The following is a 17,905-nucleotide window of genomic DNA, read 5'->3' on the forward strand; positions in this document are numbered from 1 at the left end:
AAGTACAATAATAGCAAGCGTTCCATACGCGTTGAAGATACCAGACGAAATGAAGTGGCCGTGTCTAATTTTATGACTTGATTGCACACCAGGAATATTGTTAAACACAGCAACGATGTAAACAAATTTTGAAACTCCTTTATATAACAGCGTCAACAGCCTGCAGTGCTGTGTTGTACACATCTTGCAAAGAGAAAATGGAATTACGAATGAAAGTTTATGTAACTAANTCATCGCAAGGCCGCTACCTGCATGTAACTAATGCTGTACATATAAACATAACCAATTGTGAGATTTGAGATTCTCAGGACGTTCAGTATGAATAGTATCTTAACCGGATGTGACACCGTGTAGTGTAGTAGAAATATACAGACGTTTCGGAGGAACATATTGCCTCCATTTTCATTGTCGAAGAGTAAGCCAAGCAAGTAGAGACTACACGTCGTCACAGTCCAGAAGCGTGTATTTTGAATTCGTAAGTTTCCTGAAATACCAATGGTACTTGCACCAGTGGTATGCAGCGTAGGGTTCGCAGGCCACTGTGTGTAGAATATTTCTGCGTATACCTGCACGTTGATATTAGGAACGGAACTGGAACTAGGTTATCCAAGAGGTTCCCGTTCATGTGATGACCCCAATTCAGCCTGCTTAGTTCGAAATATGAAAACCTTGATTTCAGCCAATTGCATCTTATTTCTTAGTATGATCGCAGAAGAAATATCGTTACGTAATATAAGTTGAGCACTTAATTCACAAGCAGGGCCCATAAAGGAGCTCCATTTCATTGACGTCATCGTCTATGATAAGACAGTCAAGGACCTGGTATAAAACATCTTGGTTTTGGCCTTTCGTTACGATTTAATTTTGACGTCTTCTGTTACATAAATCATGATCTCAGCTCGCGGTTTTGTGATATGCATAAACCAGTTAAATAGGATAATGACTCACCCACCATTCGCAGGCTTATCTAACTGGCCACGACAAAAAGTAACAAATTTAACGTGACTTAGGCGTAGACTGTTGAATGCTCTCGTAACATTTCCGCAAAGATCGCAGGGGCCATTTTCAGGGTTAGTGTCTTTGGAGGCTTTCGGAAGCCGTTATATAGTTCTGTCAGTGGGCGGTGAGTGGGGGGGGGGTGCAGCTGTGATGGGCAAACAAACTATCAGGGTGCTGTCCAATATGGATCGACTGTGCGATTCAGGAAGAGAGGTGACAAAATATTCTTTTTTAGACTCGGTTGTCATAAAGAGTGTAAGACTTTAGACTTATTAGTCACGATGAGTGAAAGTTTTTTCACACGGTTGTAGTTAATAGTTACGATTTTTGAGACTTCATACTCACGAAGAGTGAAAGATCTGTGAGACGCGGTGGTCATGAAGGGAGAAAGAGTTTGGAGACCAGTGGTCATGAAGAGTGAAATATTTTTGAGACCTAGTAACCATGAAGAGTTAAAGATGTGGTCATGAAGAGTGAAAGATTTCTGAGACAGATGCAGCACAGCAGGGGCATTTTGTTACTAAAAGTGACTTAACAGAACTTCAGAAAACAAATGCTGTGCAGCCATCTTACGCGCCTCTTCTACTCTTATACAGGGTGTCTCGGCTTTGAGTGTTCAGATTCTGGTGTCGTAAGACGGACGGATGGGCATCTCGCTAGAGTAACGGAGACCCAGACTTACCCCTCCACCCGCAGATATTATCCCTCTGTCTCCGGTTATCGACACTGTCACAGCGTGGCAGGATAATATAACAGACCTCCCGCCGGGACTATATAGTATTTTCTGCACCCCATCTTCCAGTCACGTGACCACTAATTTGGGGGCGGAAGATACAACTACAACAACGAAGCTAAAGGTAAGGTTGTGCCTTTGCTTAACTGATTAAGCATTACGCCGTGGGGGAGTTGACGTATAGTTCCACGTATTCCTGATATTGACATTAGTCGAAGGTGAGTGTGAGCTTCACACCCCGTCCGCTTTATCCCGGGGAAGAGAGCCTCCAGTACCCATTCCATTGGAAGCTGAATGGCCCTCATAACTGGTCTGGACGACGCGGAGAGGAGAAAAATCCTGCCTATAGAGGGACTCGAACTCCGACCCCTGGCTGTCCACCCCGTACCCAGTCGCTATACCGAATGATCTATCCCGGTTCCCATACTATACAACGGCAGTGTTTTAAAATCAGTGTAAATTATAGATAATAAATCTAGAGTGAAAGAATTTGCTCAGGTTCAGTACTGAACTGCGACCTTGTAAAGAAATGGGCCTCTGGTGTTAACCATTTAAAGCGAAATGGTAACTGTACCACAAGGTTTAAGATAAACACTTAATCTTGCCCACAGAGCGTATTTATATGTTTCCAATGATTCTGAGAATAAACCGCGATTATTTTCCTAGACAGCATTAATCATTTAGTCTTTGTTGTGCAGAGGAAGAATTTAATTTACAAGAAGTTCAGCCTTCTCGCAACTTCTGACTGGCCAAAAGGAACCAGGGGACGCCATTCGTGCTGGGCCAGTAATGATGCCTCGTGGCAGTTAGCAGTGAATGAAAGGCCGAAACATGCAGTAGATGATTAACGTACATTGTATCGACAGAGAATTTGTGCTGACGGAAATAAATACGATTGGAAATACAACACAACATGGTGCTATGATAACAATATTTATAGTAGTACAGACAGTTGCAGCTAGACGGCAGACAATACCCAATGTCAGCCTTCAGATATCTAATGATTAACAGTGGTTACATGTAACCAAAGCCGGTATACAGATTCGAACGAAACATAAATAATAATTCGGTTACCATGTAGTAGATTTCGAAATAATAACAAAAAAGAAAAGAAACATGTGTCCATTGCCCTGTGTTGAACTAAATGAAATGTTAAAGATGCAGGGAATTTAATAACGTCATGGCTATAAGGAACATAATTTTAATGTAAAGAGATAAAATTTGTTATCTTTAGCCGTTGGATTAAAGTAATTCCATTAAGCAGAGACCCCTTTTGAAAACCGACAGTCGCTCAGCCAGTCAAAAAAAAATCCCCTGAATTATATAAGAATTCGAAGGCTCATTCCTGTATTCACAAGGCATTTTCATTGGCCCCAGGCCTGAGCCAGATTAAACCAATCCGCACTCCCAACCTAATTCTCTAAGATCAATTTTAATATTATCCTTTCGTCCGTGACAGGGTCTTCAATGTTATCGCCTTTCTCCACGTCTTGCTACCGAAACCTCTCTTCTCTCCCATTCATGCTTCATGCTATACCCATCTCATCCCATTTCATATGATGATTCTGTTAATAGCTGGCAAGCAGTACAAACGATGGATCTGATCAGTGTGTAGTTTTCTGCAGCTTCGTATGATTTCTTGCCCCTTGGATGCAGATCCCCTCAGCATCCTGTACTCAAACTCCTTCAGTCTGTTTTTTCTCCTTAATGCGAGAGAGAGACTTTTACATATATATAAAACAACAGACAAAACTGTTAAGTAGAATATCACTGTCATAAAAAGATGAAAGTTGTCCCTGTGCGTAATTAAGCATCACACCAAGACGATGTATGTGTAAAGGGAGGTGTAGCTTTATTCTTTTCGTAACTTTGGATCAGATGGAGGTAGGTACGTTGTCAGCTTGACCCCCCCAGCCGCTGCAACCCAGGGAAAAGAGTTCTCTGTATCCATTAGACAGGCTGGTTGGGCATTAGAGTTAGTTTGAACGCCGCGGAGAAGAGAGAAACCTCTCCCCTCGCTAGGAATCGAACCCCGATTTGTTCATCCCCGAGCCTGGTTAGTATACTGAGCTGTTCCTACTCTTACGAGGTTCTTACAGTACAAGGAAAAGTGTTAGAGAAATGAATATGAAACGTCACTTCCTCCCACTTGAGTGGTGAGGTCCGCTGATGTCACTGGAAACCAGCTGGATGTCTCGGTTCTCATGGCAACGCAATGTGACGTCAGTAGCTGTTACGTCCATAATGGTTGGTACCTGCGAGTAAAACGGTTGGAATTTCTGGTCGTTGATAGCTACTGACGTGACGAAGAACCGGAGTCAGTGATAATGTTCACGTGCGTTTTATTTGTTTGTAGCTTACGTATGGAAGGTGTCAGTGTCTCAGTACAGCGCCGAATGGCACCTCCCGAATACAAGTCAGCATTGTTACCTCCTGTGCCAATCTACACGTTTTCAAGATCTGTACATTAATTTTAAGAAGATAGGTCTGTATGGACTGATTCCGTATTAGATTTGATATTCTTATTTGTGAACAGGAGGCACGCGGTAGCTTAGGTGGTTGAGATATTATGCTAGAGGCCGGGAGGTCACGGGTTCGATTCCCGACGAGGTCATTGGATTTTTCAATTTACCTAATCCACTCTGCCGCGCCCTGGCCCTGGCGTCGACTCAGCCCCTAACAGAAATGAGTACCAGGAATCGTTCTGGGAGTACAGGGCGGCCTGCGCGTAAGGCTGACCTCACAGTATGTGAGCCGATTGTCTAGAAAATGTGGGAGCCTCGACGTCATGTTACAGGGATAGCATGGACGAACGTGGTTCGATACCCGGCAGAGATTATGCTTTAGAAGCCGCGCCCAGACTATCTGGCATATCATTGTCATACCTGGAAGCTTCCCAGTGCTTGATCTGTACTTATGAGCGTGATTGTTAATGAAACCTTTAATTCGCCTTTGCAAGTGGGTTTTGTGAACTGTTGTACGTAGGGTCTACTTGATTACAGAATTTTGATTTCCTGATAGTTTACGAGCTGCATAGCATGGAAAGGTAATTTGGGGACCACCAGAGGAAGGAGTTTAATTTTGATGAATTTAAATAATTTAGGGCTGCATGAGAAGATCATAGTAGCAACGTAGTGCTTTGTTTTTTCTTGCGTGCTTGAAGGAAGACAGCAAAATCAAGAAATCTATGTCGAGATGGTCGATCGCAAGACCTTTCGGATACGTACTGACTTTTAGACAGCAGACCGGCAGAATTTTTCAGTTTCTTGCTTTCTACCACAGATCTAATACAGAACGCACATGAAAGCTTGAAGAGACAGCCACTGCTAGCAGTGGCACGGGAAACGAATCCACACCAACGATAGAGGAACTGTTGGAGAATAAACGCAACAACAGAGAAACCATGTTCCGTTGCCTAGCAATGGATTTTATCATCTGGCTTTCATGTCACAGTACAGCAATACCTCGCATAGTCCGGGTTGAAAATTTCAAAACAAACTAAATTTTAATTGAGCAAAATAAAAATAAATTCTAAAAAAATAGTACACAAAATTATTTTTAATACATAAATGACTGGTTTTTCCCTTTATACAGTCAAGTCTCTTTTTGTGCGGTTTATTTTTATGCGGTTTTAAAGTTATGCGATACGATACATATTTCAATTTTTTTTTCTGGGATTCCCCGTTGTATACGTATGTACCTATGCTCGGGTCTTTCGTTCTTGAGCTCTGACAGCTATCGCTGGAGGAGGTGGGGAGAGCACTACTTTAGCGAAATTTTGGAAGAGCTACAACATCAGAAACGTTATGGAAAATATAGGCGAAGCCTGGCATGGCTTAACGGCAAGCAATATGAGGGCAGTATGGAAACATATCATACCACATTGTGCAAATGATTTCATTGGTTTTGAAACTCATTTTGCTGAAGTCACTAATAACATAGTGGAAACTGGACAGCAACTTGGTTTCATTGAGGTAGATTCCGTCAACGTAATTGAGTGCATCAAATCGAACACTAATGAACTAGATAATGAAACACTTATTAACAAAGATGAACAACGGGCTTATGAAGAACGGGAGGACAACTTAGACAACGACGACTGTGTTGAAGTGCCTGCACGAGAATTAACAGCTGAACAACTATAAAAAATTATTGGAATGGTTGAAAACTTGTGAGAGCATATTATGGAAGTTGATCCCAATATTGAACGTAGCCTTACAATTCGTCGAACGATAAACAATGCAATTCGTTGCTACAAAGAAATGTATGAAGAGAAAAGGCCAAAAGAGAAAAATGTGCAGACATCAATATTGCAGTTTTTATAGAATAAAAAAATGAATTGCGAAAAACACGATTTTTTTTAAATTATTTCTAATAAAGACAGTTGAATTTATTAATCGCATTTTATTTATTGAAAAACGGAGATTTTTTATGGAACCAGTTATCATTTTTTATATGTATTTAGTTCATCGATTAGTCCGGTTTCAAACAGTCCGGGATATTGGTGGAACCGATTGCCCGGACTATGCGAGGTTTTGCTGTATTATGGAATTCACTCCTTACTCTGGCCAATATGTACCGGAGCCACGGCTGCTAAAGCGATGTGCAAGTTTGCGGTGGGGTTTCTGGAGGCTGTTTAAATCGTCATCCCAACGTTTTATAATTACACCAGTATATTTTGATTTCTGAATTTTGTTACTTTCCTCCGTTGACCTTTCAAAGCACAGTGGCAGCATGTTTCAACTGCTTTGACGTACAAACACCGTACATTTACACTAATTCTCAGGATAGAAGGGCGATTAATTCCCGAAAACCGGTAACTGTTTGGTCTGCATGATGGAGACGCAGTGTGTTACACGGGAAGTCTCAACACTTTTTCTTCTGTTCACATCCAAACGCTGAGATGGTTCCCAAGTTCCAATTTGATACTCTGTGTTTCTATGTAGCCCTCCCGATTTAATTAACAAAAATTACTCATCAGTTATATTTTAAAATTACGCAATTCCCAATTTCCACGGTTCCTGTCTCAAGTAACTACACCTAAACCTTTTTTTTTCAACTTTCGTACTGCCCTTATCAGTAGGACGAACGGACGAAGCCTGGGAACCGGTATAGCGACTGGCTACGGGCTGGACGACCTAGGGATCGGAGTTCGAGTCCCGGTGGGGTCAAGAATTTTATCTTTTCCAAGTCGTCCAGACCGGCTCTGGAGCCCACTCAGCCTCCTATCCAATGGGTACCGGGGGCTCTTTCCCCTGGGGGTAAAGCGGCAGGGGCGTGAAGCTGACCACTCACCTCCAGCTAATGCCGAGGTCAAGAAAATGTGCATCTATACATCCACTCCCCTATACGCTTTCGTGGCGTAATGCTTAATTAGTTAAGAACTGGGACAAGTTTACCTTACCCCCCCCCCAAATAGAATCTTTCTCATTTCTCCCACATCTTTCCCTTTTCATCTGCCCGTCTACTATTCTTTCTTGCATCTCCTCGCTTTCATGTTTCAAGGGGTTAAGTTTTAGGTATGACAGTAACCGTCGCTAATCTGGATTAATGGGGAAGGTCATCCGGATTACGCGATAATCCCGATTAGTGAAACAAAAGGTAGACAAAAAAACTTGTAACACAAACGGAAAATGTAATGATGTAAATAGTACTGATGAAAGTAAACAAAGAACATAAAGAGCCTTTATTTAGAAATTATAAAATGACAATACAGTTATTCGTCGCTAGAAGATTGAGAAGTTGCACTTGTTTTTGAATGTAATGATGTAGGTTTGAAGAAACTGTCTCCAGTTTTGTCTCAGCAGACATGTGACTCATCTGCGCTCCTACATGCCGTGCATCTTTTAAGGTATGTACATACTTATCTGTGAACAGCATTTTTCATATTTCGATCAGGATTAACTGTAACTGGACTAGCGAGGTTTCGCTATATATATTGGGAGACTGGCAAGGAAAGCAACCCAGTCCTAAACAATGAAAAAACAAACAGCAAATAAGTATATATGAAGTGCGCGAAGAATTCAGTGTATGATATACTTGCTATGTCTACTTCGGTATTCAGTTTGCACCGTGAAACGCGTCTCGCCTGTACCGGGCAGAGAGGTTCATCTGCGGCCGTATTCTGCGCCGTTGCATCTAAATGTTCGTGTGTTTGTGTAATGGACAGAAAACAAGTGCTCCTTGTGTTGGAGCTGCCTATTTCTGGGTCTGGCTTCGAGCCCAGACGGAGGCGTGCTCGGCATGAAACTGTTGTGTGATGCGTCTATTTCTAGAGTCCATGGTTCAATTCCCGGCCGGTCACCCCTTTAAATGTCATGCAGTTATGTTTCTTCAGTTTGACGACGCACTTGTTTCCTGTGGGACACAACTGTTTATTTTCCACGTCCCTGCATTCGTGCTGAAAACCGTAAACTTGTATGTTCTGCTGCTCGTATTGCAGTTCGTGTTTTTTGTTTAGTTTCTAGAATATTTAACGAGTCTGTACAAACTGCAGAACTTTCTTTCCTCATGGGGTGAAACTGAGTCCACTGGGTACTGCGGCCTCTGTTTGGCCTGTTGTACCAGCCCCGGATGATAGATGATGATGATTGTGGACAGTCGGTGGAATGAGAATTGGCATGGGAAACCGAAGTACTCGTAGAAAACCTGTCCTAGTGCCACTTTATCCACCACAAATCCCACATGACCTGACCCTGGCTCGAACTCGGGCCGGCGCAATGGGAAACCGGCGACCAACTGTCTGAGCTATGGCCCCTGTGGCTGCCTGTGTATCCCTCGCCTATTAACTTTTGAATTCGTGAACCAATATTAATGAAACTTGGCATGCATGTCATGGCACCTAAGCCCATCTCAACAGCTTACGTTATAAATCCCTCCCATCAGTCTGTCTGTACGTGTATCCCTCTTACTGTTGCTAGGCAACGGTCCGATAAAAATATTGCCCCGGCAATGACTACCCACGCAACAACAGAGCTGTTGGTCGCGCCGCCTTCTATGCGGTCCGTGTCGAATTAAGGAAAGTAAGCGATTAGTTCTTCCCAGAACTTCTTGTTAAGATAAAATTCAGTCTTTGAAGGGTAACTACCGCGCTTGCTTAGTGTCTCCTCGGGTCCTAATACCGTGCTTGATAAATTTATGGTGAAGAAACACATTTCCCTCGAAATACATCGCTTGATCGGTTTATGTTGGCAAAGAAACTAGATTTGCATGAAGTTTAATATCTTGCTACAAAATGGCGAGTCTCCGCAGTATTGGTTCTAGACTTCACAGGCGGTCACATATCCGTTTCGCTGATTATATTTATTTCAGTGAGCTAATATAGTCCAAAGACAATAAAATTAAACGTTCCAACATTAGAACGGGGAACCATGAATCGTTTTGATTCAGAGCGGCATGTTGGATGTAAAGGGAACAGACAGGCGGATAACATTTTATGCCTAACCTTGGCACCGATTCCATCCACAACTGACCCATAATTTCTTAAAACAATAATCAGTTAATAGACATAATCCAGAATAATCGACAGGCCACATTTTCTTCTCTTTGAGAATTTTCGATGGATGTTAACATTGGCCTGATGTTAGACAAATATTTTTACACGTATGTCATGCGGTTTGCAGAAGCTGCCATTATGGCGACAGATATAATTATGGAGAGTGTAGGTATCTTCTGAATGGGTGCCAGCAAGTCATTCATCATCACTCGTTTTCCACTGAAATTAAGAATGATGTACTGTGAAATATGATCACGCCATTTTATCACAGAGTATCGTGGTGACACGCAACTGACCTGAGTCATGGGCCTGCTCCCAACTTGTTCTCCCGGAAACGAAAATTTTTCAGTTGGTTTTCATGAATGTCAGTCCACTCCCATTCTTCCATTTGACTTAATACATCCAACATGATTCACAAACCGAGCCTAGTGTTTAGAGCTCGAAACCGAAGGGCTCGGTCTGGAGGCAGCTCTTTAGACTTGTATTCGTAAAGTCCTGTGTTCGTGTTTCGGCGGGAACATCAGCTGACTGAGGTCTTTCGTGACTTTCAGTTACTTCAAGTAAATCTGGGGATAGCACTGCGTTCAGGCCACGACCACTTCGTTCCATCCCGCCACCTGAACCTGTATAATCTCAATATTGAAAGCGTTGTTAAATAACAGATTTACAGCCCAAAATAGCTAATAGACAAAAGTCCGTATGATTTCGTCTGTAAATTGGGAGTAACCTTGGAATTTTATGTCCATGTAGCCATGTGGAGATTTCTGTAACTCTGACGTTTGAGTTAACTCACCCATGACACAGAATGACGTACGGTATGCCACGGCGTTCTCACACGTCACTTCGAATCTATTTATCTGATTGTCACGCATATGAGTGACTGTAGACGGGGTTTTGGATTGGATATTGGATTTATTGACCACAAACACACAACTCATAATTGCACTTCATTCTAGGGCCATCGCTGATCTCCACACTTTAAAAATCACACACACACACACACACACACACTAGTGTCCTCAGTTTGTTAACTAGGCGTTCCCTGGTAACGCCTTCTAACAGTGGAGATTCTTCAGTTTCCGCGCTCACGGCCTCTATGAACGGCGAATCCTTTCCAACTAAGTCTTCTCTTCACAGACTGTCAACTGCCTGTTATTCAGAGCTACTTTATGACTGGCTGTTTACCGTCAATCAATTCGTCTTGGCAGCAAGCCTTTTGAGACTCACGACCAGTAATTTTATTTTCCGACTGAACACTTGTAGTCATAGTCCTTATGTGACATCCATTGTGACGAGAGGATGGGTCTCTCGTTTACAGTTGCTGCTGGTCCTCGTCAGCACAGTCATTCTCAGGTCAGTGTCCCGCGGGACTCATGACCACATTTTACTGTATCAGATTTGAGACTCCCCCATTCTGGAGGGCCAGGATCCTCTATTTATATCCCCCAGGAACAGGGTGCCCCTGTTACACCCCCAGGCACTGGGTTCGCTTTTCGTCGCTTCCTACGACTCGCAGGGCTGCGGTGGAGGTATTCGACCCCTCCTGTTCTTGCATTAGTTGACCTTATAAATCCTTTTGCACGAACCGAGTAGAAGCCCCCGTTTCCAACAGTACCTGTATTATTGCATGGGTATCCGTTACGGCGGGAACATGTTTACCGAGCCGTTACCTAGAAACGGCGCTGCACGCTACAACACGCATATAGAGCTTTCATTTTAATGGGTGCTAACTGTATGTATTTGAAATTACTCTAGCAGCAAACGCGAGGAGGCGCGAGAAGTTAGAAATGCGTAGAGTTGTATATCCACTCCCACACATGTTTTCATGGCGTTGTGCCTAATTCTGAAAGAGAATAGAAAGTGGAGGCTAGCGAGGGGCACTACATTTTGTGGGGGAGGAAAAACATTTTTTCCGTCGATTTTGAAGGTTCCCATTGCCCACTCGCCCTTCTGGTAGAAGTAAGTCTGCGAGAGGGTAAAGCCTCAGAATGTACAGTTCTTTATAACCAGAGGGGAGAATTTGAACCGGGCCTTATTGCGTATGATATTAATTTTTGTATCGTCGCGGAAAGGCCTGAATTAGAGACCTAATTCTGCAATTCTTCGTCTTAATACACTCGGTCGTCGACTTACGACCACAAAAAAATGTAAAAGTTTTTAAAAATAAATTATAAAGATGATAAAAAGATTATAAAGGTTAAAACATACTGTTAATAAATATATGGCCGACATACGACCAGATCGACTTACGACCTGTCAGTCAGAACGGAAGTCGGTCGTAAGTCGACGACCAAGTGTATTTAAAAGTTCAGTCCATACCTCACAGGGAACACAGTGCATCTCCATGACATCCACCAACCGATTAATGCTGTTTACAGAAATAATAGATGTTTATCGTGAGAATCATACGAAACATACAAATGCATCGTGTGGGGTACATACAGAGTATTTTTAAATGTTAGAGCTGGTGGTACATATAGTACTTTAAATTAATGAACCTGCGGGTTCCATAAAATGCTGGGAAATTCTTGAGTAGCTGCAGAATTTGCGGCTCCTCAAGAAGGGCTCAGCTCCATCAATAAGTAAGTAATACCTTAAATTATTAATTACTCACGGGCAGTAAGTCATTATTTTTCTGGGCCTTGGGGGCGACAGTTTACTTGGTATGTCGGCCACTACTGGGCTTCTTACACCAACCCCGGATGATTGATGGATGTGGAGCAGTTGGTGGTATGAAAATTGGCTGGGGAAAGCCAAAAGTATTCGAAGAGAACTCACTCTGCTGCCAGTTTATTCGCTACAAATCCTAAAAGACGTTGCCTGGGATCGACTCATGAGCGCTAGTTAGATGTTAATGATGTCAGTTTTTACGCGAAGGAAATGAGGGACAGCCTGTCTTGGGGTTGAGATGCGGAAACTGGGAACCATGAAACGCGAAGCAATGCTGCTGAGGACTACTAGATCCAGACACTCGGTAAGGATAAATATAAGAAGCAACGGAAACAAGGAGGAAGGAAGGCAAGAAGAACGTCGTATTTCCTTCGAAATGGAAGCATTTTCGTTTAAAGAGTGGCAGCCATTTCAAGCGACGCAGTTGAGTTCACGTTGCGTGTACATGCATTCACTCGTCATTCGTATTATTATGTCGCGCAAACCGGAAGTTTGCGTCATGCAATCCATCTCTTTCAATTTCCGAATGAGCTGGCTGTGTACAGAACAGGACAAGATTTGCGAAACATCGTTCGTGACAAGATCCTTTGAACAATGCCATTTCCTTTATGACGTATGCGGCTTCCATGGGAATAGAATGCGTACAACTTCCAGCACGCCCACTACTGGCAAGGTGCGTATGTGAGATGGGCGGACCATGCAGCACACTCGTCTTACATCCCAGGGTAAAAAAAAAACTGGGTCAGGATAACACCGTATCGGTCAAAAATGAAATCCTAAATGTTCCTATGGTAGCGGTAATACATTCGTCACCCACCAGACCACACACCCAGGTTGTAGTCTGGCTTTTGAGATAACTAATTAAGCACTACGCCATGAAGGCGTATGGTGGGTGAATGTATTAGATCCACATTTTCTTGACCTCGACACTAGATGGAGGTGAGTGGTCAGCTTCATTCCCCGGGCCACTTTACTCTCGGGGATAGAGCTCCTCTTGCCCATTGGATAGGAGGCTGGATGGGCTCCAAGGCCGATCTGGACTACGTGGAGAAAATTCTTGATTCTACCGGGTCTTGAACTCCGACACTTCCGTTACCAGTCGCTATAATGCACTATCTCGGCTCCGTAGCTTATGAGTTGGGGGCTTGATATATGAAAATATGTCAAGAAGTAGCGAGGCAGTGGTTTCAGCTGCATTATGCTAGGGCAGGAGAGTGAGCTACTGTAGCTGTGACCCCGTTATAACCCATACACACACTGCAGTCCGTAACTCAGTGGATTCGACTACATCCACTGTGCATTCTGTTGAGAGCGGCCAGGCCTAAAAACACTGACGGTACACTTCTGTTAGTTATTTAGAGAGGGTGGGTTTCCCCATGCACCGCGACCAGTTTGATCTATTGTGCTTCCCTCTATGATATTCTACCAGTCTCTTTACCCTACCGATAAATGGTGCGTACCATCAGTCCCGCCGAGCAAGCAAGTTCGGCCACTTGCTTAGCGGTGTCTATAATGCTTCCCCCATCTATCGGAGGCCTTAGAGGCTATTGTTGGGCGGGAAACGTCCTGGAATTTGGCTCAGTGATCCCCTTTGGGGATATGAGGTTCTTTTACGTGCCGTAAAGTGACGACACGGGACACACAGCTTAAAGTCCCTCCCGGAGGACTTGTTCCCTGAATTTTTCCGCCCTTAAAAATTCGACGACCTGCGCCTGGTTTGAACCCGCGTACCACGAGTCATGAGGTGGGAACGTTACCTCTAGACTACGGAGGCCGCTGGCACTTCTGTTACAGTTCTCTGTGCGAGTAACCGATGCCGTCTGCTCAAATGTTGTGTGTTATCGGAATATTATCCATTTACATCCTTCTGTGATGTTCTAGCTGTTGTCTTGTTTCTGTAGATCCGTGTTCCATATCTGTATTAACAGGGCCATGACGTCAGAACAAAATTCAGTTCAATAAATGCAATATGTTCGTGTTATGTCAACATAAGTCAGCATAAAATTGCGTTACTGGAATTGCTGACAAATATGTAACCTCGAAATTACGCATTGACGCCATATTTAGAATTAGTAATACGTATAAACAAATAGTTTCCTGCAGAATTTTCGTTGTTATGTTTATAGATCTCTGTCCCAGATTTCACATGCGCCATGTCTATTTTTCAGTTATCGCCATCAAATCGAAAGCTATATTAATTCACATTTCGCACATTCTCCATGTTATTTACACTCTACAGAAAATAACTGCCTTAAAATGAAGAATCATATGTTTGTAAGACAGATTTACGGATGTATGCCAGTAGTGGCGTTGTTACCTCAAAAATTCAAACAGCCACCGCGTAGATATTATTAAGAAGTAAAAGAAATTGGGTTGGTCTCTAGTGGCATGTTCATCACATGCACTTTACATGAAAATGCGTCATTTGTTTCAGAATTTACAGAAAGGCAAAATACATTATACAGGCCAGCAATATTCGCTGTAGAGCTTGTGGAAAATTTGTGTGCCCCAAATCCCGGTCAGAGTATGATCCTAAGTGTCAGTGTTTCATTAACATAAACCTCTTGTAATTTCCATATTACTACAAAATTAATAATTATCTGTTGGAATCATATTATATAAATAATTCGATCAGGCAGTCACGTTACATAGAAAGTACAGAAAGTAGTGATGTCTGTTGAATCCGTGTTATTACTATGTCTAAAACATGACTGATGGTGCTTCATCATCAGACAGTGACGTATATCATTACATTATCATTAGAAAGTTACTAGATTTCGTTTTCAGCATGCGATGGGAACCAAACTCACCAAACTGGAGGTGGTGTTGCGCACAACACAGTTCTTTCTTTCCGTAAAGTTGCGCACTCAGTGTAGTGACGAGACTCAGAGATGTTTTAGACAGAATGCAGAGTTTCGTAACTAAACGCGACAAAGATTACCAAGAAATATTGCAAAAACCACAATACACGTTCATCGGCTTAAGAATAATTATTATGGCAATTCGCTTGAAGTCAAGTCATAACACATAATTTGTTTTCCAGTTCATACGAAAGATATTTCCTCTACGGCATGACTAACCAGAGTAGGCCTTGCTTTCATGAAGCTGTGGTAACGGCGTGCTACGCAGCTGAATGACTGCAAGAGGCCTTGTCGACGCCATTCATGCACTCTTGGATACCACTGACCCATCCATCACTCAGTACTGTTCATCTTCGAGCGTGTACAAATACGTAACAGGAAACGTAAAGTCAGGTGATGGTGCCATATGTGGGGGATTTCAGTAATATCAAGGTGGTAAACCTGCTCAAATATGAGGTTTAGACAACGAAGAAAAAAATATATGCAAACACATTGCACGTACTTACTTATATACGATTGACCTTGGCTACGTCACGCTACCTTGGAAAACGAAATAGATTGTTGGCTGGTAGACCATTGTTAGTCCCTCGTTATTTAAACATAGTGTAAACATTTGGGCCCTTAGTGAGCCTATCGTTACTTCCCTGAATATATCGCCCGTGTCGTTTTATTTAGGGAGATGGTCTTCACAATTCGGTCAAATTTAAACAATCGTTGGAGCAGTTTTCGAGAAAATCTTCAGTTTTGTGCATTGGGAACCCATGTAAAAGGCCTCAGTTTTTGGAGTTCGAATGTCCATGTTCACTGGACACCGACCTATGACGGGTAAACTCTTAAATACGGAGTGTGAAACAAATATGTCCCACTGTTCAGGCGCTAAGGAGTCACGCGGACCGACAGCATTCCAAAATCCACCTTTCATATTAAGGTGGACCTGAATTATGCAAATCAATCAGAATCTTGAGATAGATTTTTCACGCCATCACAGTTACTCTCTCATGTGTTTCGTATGTGAAAAAATGAAAAGGGAGAAAGAAGTTAGGAAATACGAGTATATGCATAGCGTGACACTTAATGGGGCGTCCGCTCAAGACTTGTGTAAAATGTTTTATTTTCTCTACAACTTTTGTTCAGGAATCGTTTCAGGCCGATAAATATTCAGCGAGTTACGCCTCAAGATGTAGCGTAGTGGTTAAGGCACTACGCTACAAGTCGGAAGGTCGCGGGTTCAAATACTGATGAGGTCATTGGATTTTTTCAGTTGACATAATCCTTCAGGCCGCACTATGGCCCTGAGGTTCACTCAGCCTCTAACAGAAATGAATTAAATTAATTAAATAAATAATTTTCCTGGGGAGTAAAGCGCGGCCGGCGCGTAAGGCTGACAACCTTACCGCCATCTTTGAGCCGATTGTCTAGATAATGTGGGACCCTCAACGTCTCACAACCCTATGGGCCTTCATGGCCTGTTACAGGGATAGCTTTACTTTTTACTTACGCCTCAAGATGTCTGCATAACCGCTGACCAGTCTGAATGAAAACAAACGGCCCTACAGTTTCAGCTGAAATCTTTTCCCGGCGTATGCGATCACAAGGCTGTGTGCATGTTACACAGGTCATGCGCCAAAATGTGATTAGGGAGTGTTCCTGCGCCCATGGAGGCAGTCCTCGTTCGCTCAGAATAACCCATGAACGCGTTTCATTTGAACGGGCCTCATAATCACAGTTACTGTATTCGTTGTCGGGTTGTTTCGCGCATAAAGACGTATGCGGGGATACGAACATTTCTAACAATTGCTTACATGTCCCCTGTGGATTGCGCCCTCTCGCCCCCTCACATACCAGTACGGTTCATGATCGTACTTTGGATTTTGAATCACTGTCTATATTTGCCCACAGAATGTATGCCGAGTAAATGTTTCTGCCCGCAGTAATTATCTGTGTTCAGTAACTGCACAGCAGTGACACACTGTATCCGGGTTATGAACCACCCCAGTCTGAGTCAGATTCTCACAAAATTTAGGCCATACAGTTTGAAATTGAAGGTTATTTCAGTCTTGTAAAATTCCATGTATTTATCCTCCGTCGTTGCAGATTGTTTCTGTTTGTGTACGCGAAAGAATTTCGGTCAGAAGGCAGTAAGTTAATAGCAGTTTCGCCACCCTGTATAACACACTGTGTCATAACAGTGCTCAAGGAGGGTGAGGTCAGCGGGGCATGTAGCAAGGATGAGGGAAGTTAATTTCAAGTTTTGGTAAAAAAACAAAAATAAATTTTAGGGTACCACTAGGTAGACCAAGGCACAGAGGGAGAATGATTTTGAAAATGGACATTAAATAGGATGGGAGGACGTGGATTGGATTCATGTGACTCAGTAGAACGACCATTTGTTGCATCTTATGAACACGGTAATGAACCTTCGCGTTCCATAAAATTCTGGGAACATCTTGAATAGCAGAGCAGTTGATGGCTTCTCAAGAAGGAGTCAGTCAGAAGACAAAACTTGAGAGTTACAAGCCTACGGAAAATAGCTAAAATAAATGGAAAGCGTGACTATTAATTTATACATCGTTTTGAGTTTTTAAGGAACAAGTCCAGCTGCCCAAAGAAAACAAGAAGAATCGTCACGGCGCTCTCAGTGCTTTATAGCGTCGAATGGTAGGATGATCGATGAATTGAAACGGATTTGAAAGGAAGAGGTTGTGGCCTAATCGAGATACTATCCATCACTTTCCTGGACGGATTGCGAAAACATAAGAAAACCTTTTGATGGCCGTAGCCCAGTCCAAGATTTGAACCGAGCTCCTCCCGAATGCAAGTCTACAGAAATCGNTGAGGCCGTGTAAGTTCGGCAGACATGCACCAAATGTTTCAGAGGAATCTGCTGCCTTCATTTTCAGAACAGAAGAATGGAACAGTAATACGGTGTTAAAAATACGCACCGCCTGAATTTCTTTCTGAGAGGGGTCACCCACAAAATTTCTTTGCGAACTTAACCGTTAAGCGGTAACTTAAGTTGGTTGGGGCAGTATACTACAAGCCGGAAGGTCGCGGGTTTTTCGGTTGACCTAATCCTTCCAGCCGCATGATGGCCCTGGGGTTGACACAGGCTCTAACAGAAATGAGTACCAGGAATCTTCCTGGGGG

General features: G+C 42.9%; 2 protein-coding genes across 5 annotated transcripts in view; one reads left to right on the top strand and one right to left on the bottom strand.

Moving 5' to 3' along the window:
* Positions 1-17,905, bottom strand: part of LOC111863878 — a 478,046-nt gene that overhangs the window by 327,613 nt on the left and 132,528 nt on the right. The gene's annotated exons all lie outside the window — the stretch shown is intronic.
* Positions 1-17,905, top strand: part of LOC111863881 (dual specificity protein phosphatase 10) — a 131,275-nt gene that overhangs the window by 56,586 nt on the left and 56,784 nt on the right. The gene's annotated exons all lie outside the window — the stretch shown is intronic.

This window comes from Cryptotermes secundus, unplaced genomic scaffold (genome assembly GCF_002891405.2).
Source record: "Cryptotermes secundus unplaced genomic scaffold, Csec_1.0 scaffold171, whole genome shotgun sequence".
NCBI lineage: Eukaryota > Metazoa > Arthropoda > Insecta > Blattodea > Kalotermitidae > Cryptotermes > Cryptotermes secundus.